The sequence below is a fragment of the Zeugodacus cucurbitae genome, chromosome X, assembly GCF_028554725.1.
Source record: "Zeugodacus cucurbitae isolate PBARC_wt_2022May chromosome X, idZeuCucr1.2, whole genome shotgun sequence".
NCBI classification, from domain to species: Eukaryota; Metazoa; Arthropoda; class Insecta; order Diptera; family Tephritidae; genus Zeugodacus; species Zeugodacus cucurbitae.
The window spans coordinates 32,225,026-32,234,426 of NC_071672.1; the positions used below are offsets into that span (position 1 = coordinate 32,225,026).

At 32.9% G+C, this 9,401-nt stretch overlaps 1 long non-coding RNA gene across 1 annotated transcript; it reads left to right on the plus strand.

Annotated features, from left to right (window-relative positions):
- Positions 1-7,176: 7,176 nt before the first annotated feature.
- On the plus strand, positions 7,177-9,176 carry LOC128923087 (uncharacterized). The gene is made up of 5 exons (XR_008472161.1): positions 7,177-7,582; positions 7,709-7,765; positions 7,823-7,877; positions 8,122-8,689; positions 8,764-9,176. It is a non-coding gene; the product is annotated as an uncharacterized LOC128923087 (long non-coding RNA).
- The last annotated feature ends 225 nt before the right edge of the window (positions 9,177-9,401 follow it).

Consider the following 9,401-nt stretch of genomic DNA (forward strand, 5'->3'; position numbering starts at 1 on the left):
CATGGGTATTGAAAGTCCAAGTCCACTTTCACACAGGCAACTTCTGTTGCTAATTCTCGGGCGATTCTATTTTGCTATCGCCCCTTGCGTTCACACGAGCAATTCTTGTTCGACAACTCTGTTCGTGATTTTCTGTCATTCTCTTTCATATAATTTTCTCAACTTCTTGTACGCATCGTTTCCAAGCAAAAAAATACATTTCATTAACTAATTTTTATCGTTATTCTCAATTTTCTAGCACATTTTAATTATATTATGCATATTTCTATATGTATTTGCAAATTACATACAAAATTAAATGATTAAATTCAAATTTTCAAATACAGTTGATCTTCTTTTTGCACGGTTAACTGGGACAGTAAATTACTCGTGTAAAAAAAAACCGTGCAAAAAAAATCAAATTTTTATATAAAACTCACTATTGGGACCAATTTAAGAAAAAAATCGTGCAACAAAAAATAGAAAACGTGTAAAAAAGATCTAATTTTACATGAAAATCTATCTATTCGTACAGTGAGAATATTCACTGTTGTTGTTGTTACAGACTTTTCTGGTATTGTATGTATGTACATATTACTGTTAGAAGGAACAAACAACAACTATTCTGGGAATGGTAAAAAAATAATACATTTCAAAGTTTCGTCATTAATCGCTGTGTCTTCTTTTTTCTTACTTCTTCATACAGCTTAATTTTTTAGTTTAAACCTAATTTAGCATTTATTCTATTAACAGCAATAGATTTGTGACGTATTGACGTTAGGAATTTTGATTTTATTGTAAAAAAGTATACAATTAAAATAAAAAATCCGTGTAAAAAAAGTAAAACCGTGTAAATAAAAACCGTGCAAAAATAAACCGTGTAAAAAGGAGATCAACTGTATATTGTAAACATTAATTTTAAAATGTGTGCAAATGCAACACTGTTACGTAGCAGCGAACTGTTACGAATAAGAACACAAAGCGTGTTGCCTGAACACAGCAGACTCGGCGCGATTCTACTCTCCCCCCCCTCCTATAAAACTAAGAATTGCCGCGACAAAAATTGCAAGTGTGAAAGCGGTCCAACACATTCAAAGAATTTTAAATAACACCACTACATCACACATATGCAACAAAGAGCAAAATGTGCATAAACATTTACCTCAACTCTTCTCTCGTACAGCACCCTGAATGATAGAAAGAAACAACCAAAGTTCTAGTGTTTGAACAAATTTTGTTTTGAGCTATATCATGGCTGCTTTTGAAGTATTATTTTGCGTGTTTTATTTAAATCAGTGATCTGCAGCCTAATTAAAGTTTAAATTATTAAAACGTAAAATAAAAGTTTTCTAAAGCCAAAACATGGAAGTGATACAGTAATACTTCATTGCACTGTCAATTCGAAGCACGCAATAGAAGCTACGCCAACAATGGTCAACATCAATGGCGAAACCATTGAATACGTAAATAATTGTTGAATATAATAATATTATCTTGCCTTAAATCCTAATCAATTTTCCATACAGATATTTCAAACCTCATATGGCGCGTTAAAGGTACGCAAACTTATTGGTGTCACTTATGGTAGCAGCGTAGAACTTTCTAAACGATGGAATATGTGCTGTAAGCAAATCCAGAACTATGGATGCAAACGCTGCTACATGGAACACAAATCATTTACACACCAGATATTAGGTTTAATGTCACTTTTTTAAGTGCAATTAAAGCTTTTGGTCAACACAAGCACGAGAATTGGAACGACATAGTTTAGGTGATTTTGTAACCGTTTATCATCGCGATGTGTGTCAACTGGGTTTTGCCAATGAGCTAGAGGGCAAAGCAGATGCAGTATTTTTGGACTTGCCGGCACCTCAGTTGGCTATACCATCAGCTGAAACATAGAAATCAGAGGGTAAATTTAAGTGAATGTTTGTGATCATAAAAATTTAAGATATTCTTGTATGTTTAATTTGGAGCATTTTTGTGATTCATTTTTTTTTTTTTGATTTCATTGAGGAATCATAATGTTGTTGTATCGCTTTACAAGGACATGGATTCACCGAAATTAGTTCAATGGAAATACTACAGCAAGAGCTTGGATGTTATGACTAGAACGTTGCCCGTGTTAGATTTAAAATTCCTGAAACATAAGGTAATTATTACCAACTTTTATGTTGTAAAAATTCAAATTTTACTTTATATTTTATAGAAGCCCTCCTCCCAGAAATTGGATGAATCCAGTACTAGTGAAATTAATAAAAAAACGGATCTTACAAAAACTCCTAAAGAAACCAAAAGAGTCTTCACATAATGTGCGCAGATTACACTTCCAGGCCGCACGGAGTATTTGACATTTGCTACTCTTCCTCCAGCCTGTGTCAGATATCAAAAATTGTCCAACTATTCAATACGTTTTACATATGTATGTATATAGTGTAGTACGATAATACATGTATAAAGTAAATATAATAATAAAAACCTAAATGGCATGATATTTTCAATAAATATGAAATATAATTAATTATTATGTTATTCAATTCTCATTTGGGATTTTGGTAGAACTAACCGTAAATAGCGGGTATAGTTTATGGGCTTTTGTGGGTCGCAGTACTGAAAGTGCACGTGGAGTTTTACACCTCTATTGTGTAAGGCTACTAGCGAATAATCACCATTGTAGTAGCCTTATCTACTGAGTCTACATTTTTTATTACGATAAGCTATTTGTCTCAGTTGCCAAGAATACGCAGATAACAGCCCTGAGTTTACATTTTTGACAATTATTTTGAAAGTATTTGGCAGCATTGTTCAAATGTGAGTGACAATTTGTGCAGTTAAAAATACAAATACGTGAACAAAAATATTTTATTTGAATCAAAATATGAAAAAGAACTATAATGAGTTGTTATTAATTATTTTTCATGAGTCGGGAAGAAAGCTTGAATGTCGTATTAATTCGACGGCTAATTAGAGATCGTTCCAAATATTTCATTTATGAAGTACGCTAATAATTAAAATGTTGTTATTTGTTATGTTTACTATATTTTGAATATTTTCAAATAGATTAAACAAAGCATTTTCATACTTGTTGGCCGCATTTTAAATCTATCAACCGATCAACTGCTGTCTCTCCAATTCTGAAGATTTAAGCAGCGCTACGATTCTTCAGAAAGGTCAAGGGAATGGCTTCGGAATTTCACAACTTAAATACAATGTCAGCGATTCTTACAGAAGTGATGTGTGTGATTGGCGTTGCAACCGTTTAACCGGTTATAGCCGAATCGACGATAGTGCGCCATCTCTCTCTCTCTCAAGAAGAAGTGATGCAACAGAAAATATGAAGCAAACATATAAAATGTAGCATAAGTGTATAAGAGCAAAATACAACTAAAATAATAAATATTAAGCAATCAAACAGAATTTCCTGATGTAATCCGTTGTATGAATTGAACACACCTAAAAAAGAACTGCAACATCTGTGTATTAATATCTATACCTCAGAAGTAATTCAAATTTTGCAAATTGCTCATAAATATAGTATTATTAAAATATTAGCTTTTGCTATTCTTTTCCAATCCTATGTGGTGACCTGAATATATTTATTTTGGCTTCAAAAACATTCCATAGTTTTGCATTTTTTAAATAATATTTAAAAAGCAACTCATTCAATTATATATTAATGTAAATAGATTTTTTAAATGTATTTACAATTTCTTCGCCATCTGAATATAGTATACTGCTTTATTTAAAACTACAATCTTTAATGAAGAAACTGGTATTGATCAGAATCCTGCTTTTGACATATTTGGATACTGTAATAAGGGTTGATAGTAACCCAGCAAGTCATGGTTACTGAAACTCCAATACATTCAAAGAAATTTTAATAACACCACTACATACACACATATGCAACAAAGGGCGAAATGTACATAAACATTTACCTCAACTCTTCTTTCGTACAGCACCCTGAATGATAGAAAGAAACAACCAAAGTTCTCGTGTTTAAACAAATTTTGTTTTGAGCTATATCGTGGCTGCTTGTGAAGTATTATTTTGCGTGTTTTATTTAAATCAGTGATCTGCAGCTTAATTAAAGTTTAAATTATTGAAGCACGCATTTTTAAATAAGTAAAACGTAAAATAAAAGTTTACTAAAGCCAAAATATGGAATTGAAGAGGGTGATACAATAATACTTCATTGTACTGTCAATTCGAAGCACGCAATAGAAGCTACGCCAACAATGGTCAACATCAATGGCGAAACCATTGAATACGTAAATAATTGTTGAATATAATAATATTATCTTGCCTTAAATCCTAATCAATTTTCAATACAGATATTTCAAACCTCATATGGCGCGTTAAAGGTACGCAAACTTATTGGTGTCACTTATGGTAGCAGCGTAGAACTTTCGAAGCGATGGAATATGTGCTGCAAGCAAATCCAAAACTATGGATGCAAAAGCTGCTACATGGAACACAAATCATTTACACACCAGATATTAGGTTTAATGTCACTTTTTTACGTGCAATTAAACCTTTTGGTCAAAACAAGCACGTGAAGAATTGGAACGACATGGTTTGGGTGCTTTTATAACCGTTTATCATCGCGACGTGTGTTAACTGGGTTTTGGCAATGATCTAGAGGGCAAAGCAGTGGCAGTATTTTTGAACTTACCGGCACCTCAGTTGGTCGTGCCATTAGCCGCTAAAGCACAGAAATTAAAGGTAAAAGTTAAGTTAATGTTTGTGATCATAAAAATTTAAAAACTTAATCTAGTACTAGTGAAATTAATGAAAAAACAGATCTTATAAAAACTCCTAAAGAAACCAAAATAGTCCTCACATAATGTGCGCAGCTTACAATTCTAGGCCGCTCGGGGTATTTGACATTTGCCACTCTTCCTCCAGCCTTTGTCAGATAGCAAAAATTGTTCAAATATTCAATACGTTTACATATGTATATAGTGTAGTACGATAATACACTATTTATAAAGTAAATATAATAATAAACACCTAAATGGCATGATATTTTAAATAAATATGAAATATAACTAATGATTTTGTTATTAAATTCTCATTTGGGATTTTGGTAGAACTAACCGAAAATAGCGGGTTTAGTTTCTGGGCTTTTGTGGGTCGCAGTACTGAAAGTGCACGTGCAGTTTTGGTTCGCAGTTTTGGGTCTTTCAGCCGTGATAGTACCAAGAACAGTACTGGAAGTGCACATGTTGTTTTGGTTCGCAGTTTTGGGTCTTTCATTAGTGATAGTACCAATACCATTCCCCAAATTGTGCAAGAGGTAAATCATTGCTAAATGATGAATGTAATGTGCAAGAAAGGGATGAACGATCACACGTACACAAGAGTTTCGTGTACTTTTGTCAATTCGCCCTTAAGAATGGCATAGAAACTTTCATTGAAACTGTGGGTACCGCTCCCTGGCATTTCACGAAAGAATTCGAGGGTACCTGTTTTGCAGGGATTAGATAGTATGCAAAAAAATGGCGACTGGCGATCAGTAGCCTGTTATATTCGTTAGTAGCCTTTCTTAATGTATTTTTCGGGGTACGATAGCCTGAAGGCGAGTGAATTCAGGCTATTATAGATACATAATATGGGTGTTAGTTCGCAGTTTTGGGTCTTTCATCCGTTATAGTACCAAGAACAGTACGGAAAGTGCAACGGTAGTTTTGTTTTGGGTCTTTCATCCGTGATTGTACCAAGATCATTCACAGAGTTGTGAATTGTTAAATGATGAATGTAATGTGCAAGAAATGGTATTTTTGTCAATTCGCCCTTAAGAATCGCATAGAAACTTTCATTCGACTTTCACCGAAGAATTCGCCGGTACCTGTCTTGCAGGTTACTGTAACGAAAATTAATACAAGAAGAAATAATCAACAATCGAAATCGATAACTTGCCAGATTTATCCAGACATCGATATTCGTAGTTGCCAGAATGTTCGAGCTGTGATGTATTGCCAAAAATCGACTATATAAGGACTGCCGGGCTGGTATCAACAGACAGTTCTAATAAAAGAGTTGTCGTGTAATAGTATGTTTACATATGAAAATAATCTCGTTCTAAGCTCGCTCAATAATCTAACCGTTTACATTTAGCCAAATGAGATTATCAATTGTCAAATGTGTTGCATTTGTTGTTGTATTACACATATTTCTCTCGCTGTCGGCCATTGTTTTTACATTTTCATTTGACATTTCTCCTTTTCTTCGCAAAATTATCGATAAACCTAGGAATAACACCGAAAATCTAGTTGTATAAAACGAGATAATTTTATAATCTCGGATTATCCAGAGAGGAATTTTGTATGGGAAATCTCGTTTCTTAATTACAGATTATCGAGTTAAGCTCGTAAATGGATATAATCTCGTTATATGTAAACATAGTATAAGGACAATTCTAAGGAGAGAGTTTTCTAGTAAAGTGTAAGCAAGTTATAAGTTAGAGTTGGAAAGCAGAGTATTGAGTAATAAAGTGTTAAGTTATAAGGATTTAGAAATAAAGATATGTGTATAGCTATTAAATAGTGACTTTTATTTGACGATCCAGTGATCGAACTCAGGGTAGAGTTTCAGCGTAAACGGCATATTTTGGAAATCCCTTACAATACTCCTGCTGGTGTATTGGTTACCAGTAAAAAAAGATTGTATTATTTTACTGGTCTCTCTTGTTCAAGTGCAGGAAAAAAGTTACCATTTCTCCTCTTTTAGGCATGTCGGTGTGATTATCTTGCTCGGTCTCTCTCATTGATTTTGGTGCAAATCCTGCATATGTCTCTCTGCTCTAATTTTTATTTGTTTTGGAAAGGCATATGTCACTCTGTGGTTACCGGAGCCCTCTGTAGTGGTTTTTTATTTAATCAGCCATCTATCAGTGGAGATTGTTGGATTTATTATTTTCAGGGTCACCCCATAATAAATCAATATATTGGTAATTTGTTGGGTAACCGTTTCGCTACTTAAATTTGTTTCATTGGTCTCCATGCCTTCATTCTATAGGTCACCTCCTTTTTCGTTTAAAATGAAAAATTGAAATTGTTTTATTTATATTTATTTAATTGTATGAAACTTTAATTTTTACAAACTTTTTGTAGCTATCATTTATACATTGCCAAATTTACATATATTACATATAAAGTCAGTATTAATTATTAAATTTTTATGACAATGCAAATTAAATTTCACTACTATTACGATTGTTACAAACATTCGTACATTCATTTGTTTATAGATGCTAATTTAACAATATTTTACATTTATATTAATCAATTTAGTGCTATTGCGAACGTTCAAAATGTATAAATTAACAATCATAATATTGAAAATGATAAATTGTAAGTTCAGCTTAATACCCTACAAGACGGAGCTAACTCATACACCACTACACATGCAAATTTTTTCAGCTTTTACTAATACATACACATTGCTAACATTTTGTAGCTAAGGGGCAATCTCGGTAGTTAGAGTAGCAAAATTCATTAGCCCTAATTTTTGTATGTGTAAGAGAGAGATACACTGAACCGTTCAAAAATCGCCGTCATGGCCGCTGTTCATCTCAAAATAAAATTTTTGGTGAATGGATGTAAGTGCGTTTTTAACATTTCTTTTATTTTGTTAAGTGTTTTTGGATATTTATCCATCTTATAAATGCATTATTTGTGTTACTTTTGTTATTTGTTTTTATAATTTAAATTTCATTTCATTTTAGTTATACGTGTGTGCACAGCAAAGGAGGAGCAAGGAGGTGAGGGTGAAATTGGTGGAGGTATGTTTCATGTATTTTTAATACATAATACAAATTAGTAATTTTAAATAATTTCAGGTTTATGGATTTAGAATTGGTGTAATATATAACAACAACAGCGCAGAAAACAATGGTAAATATAAATGCGTATATGTGCATGTTGAGTTAGTGCGTATTAAGATTTACATACATATGTATGTATGTACAAGAATGCATCTGTTGCATTGTGTCCAAAATATTTATTTAGAATAATTTGTATTTTGATGTTAAAAAGTGGTTTATTTTTTGTTAAGTTATTACAAGCATTAAGCTCTGTAGATATATATATATATACGTTTGCTTTTTAGCATTACTTATATTTTCATTATCCATTTCAGATATTGAAAACACAAATCTTCTTCTGCTTACGCGGTTATAGCCGAGTCCACAACAGCGCGCCACGCATCTCTCCTTTTGTTAGTTTGTTCGTCAATTGGTAATACCAAGTGAAGACAGGTCCTTCTCCACCTGGTCCTTTCATCGGAGTGGAGGTCTCCCTCCTCCTCGGCTTCCACCAGCGGGTACCGCATCGAAAACTTTCAGAGCTGAGGCGCTTTCGTCCATTCGAACAACATGACCAAGCCCGCGTAGCCGCTGTCTTTTTATTCGCTGGACTATGCCTATGTCGTCGAACAACACATACAGCTCATCATTTCATCTTATGCAGTATTCGCCGTTGCTAATGTTTAAGGGACCATAAATCTTCCGCAAAACCTAGTGCCGTCTCACCGGATGTTGACACTGTCCACGCTTCTCCACCATAAAGTAGGACGGGAATGATGAGGGACTTGTAGAATTTAGTTTCTGTTCATCGAGAGAGGACTTAACTTTTCAATTGCCTACTCAGTCCATAAACACAAATACTTTGCACAAATGGAGGATTACAATAGCTACAACTTTTCCAAGGTTTGTACTACGAATACAAATATATACATATTTTCTAATCGTTAATAACAATTTATATTTGTAATATTTTTCAGGCATGATAAACAATACAACAACAAATCCCATTGGACATTTAGATTAGCGGTTGCACAACCTTTTTCCGATGAGCTGAACACTTTTATGATGTACATATGAGATAGGATTGTGTGGAATTGACATCAAACAATATTGGTTGAGTAGTTTCGTTGGAACCTTTCAGAATGGTTATAAGGAAATCGTTCGCGTTTAGTACTAATGTATTCATTTTGAATTATGAATTGATATAAATTATGAATTAGATTTAAATGTAAAATATTGTTAAATTATACAAATGAATGTTCGAATACTAATAACAGTCGTAATAGTAGTTGAATTTTATTTGTATTGTTTATTTGTAAAATATATAAATTTTGTCTATGTATAAATGATAGCTGCAAAAACGTTTGTAAAAATTACAGTTCACTTTGTACTGAAATGGTAATATTTAAAAATTAATCTATAATGATTATTAAAAATTTAAAATACTATACCATACTAATTTATAAATGTATATACATCATACAATTATAATATACATTAAATTAAGTTGGGCCAATCTTGGCTTCGGCGACGATATTGATTACTCGAGGTTGATTTATGTTACGCAGCATGATGACAACTCACACTACTTTTAATTGCAAAGTGAGTGGTGATA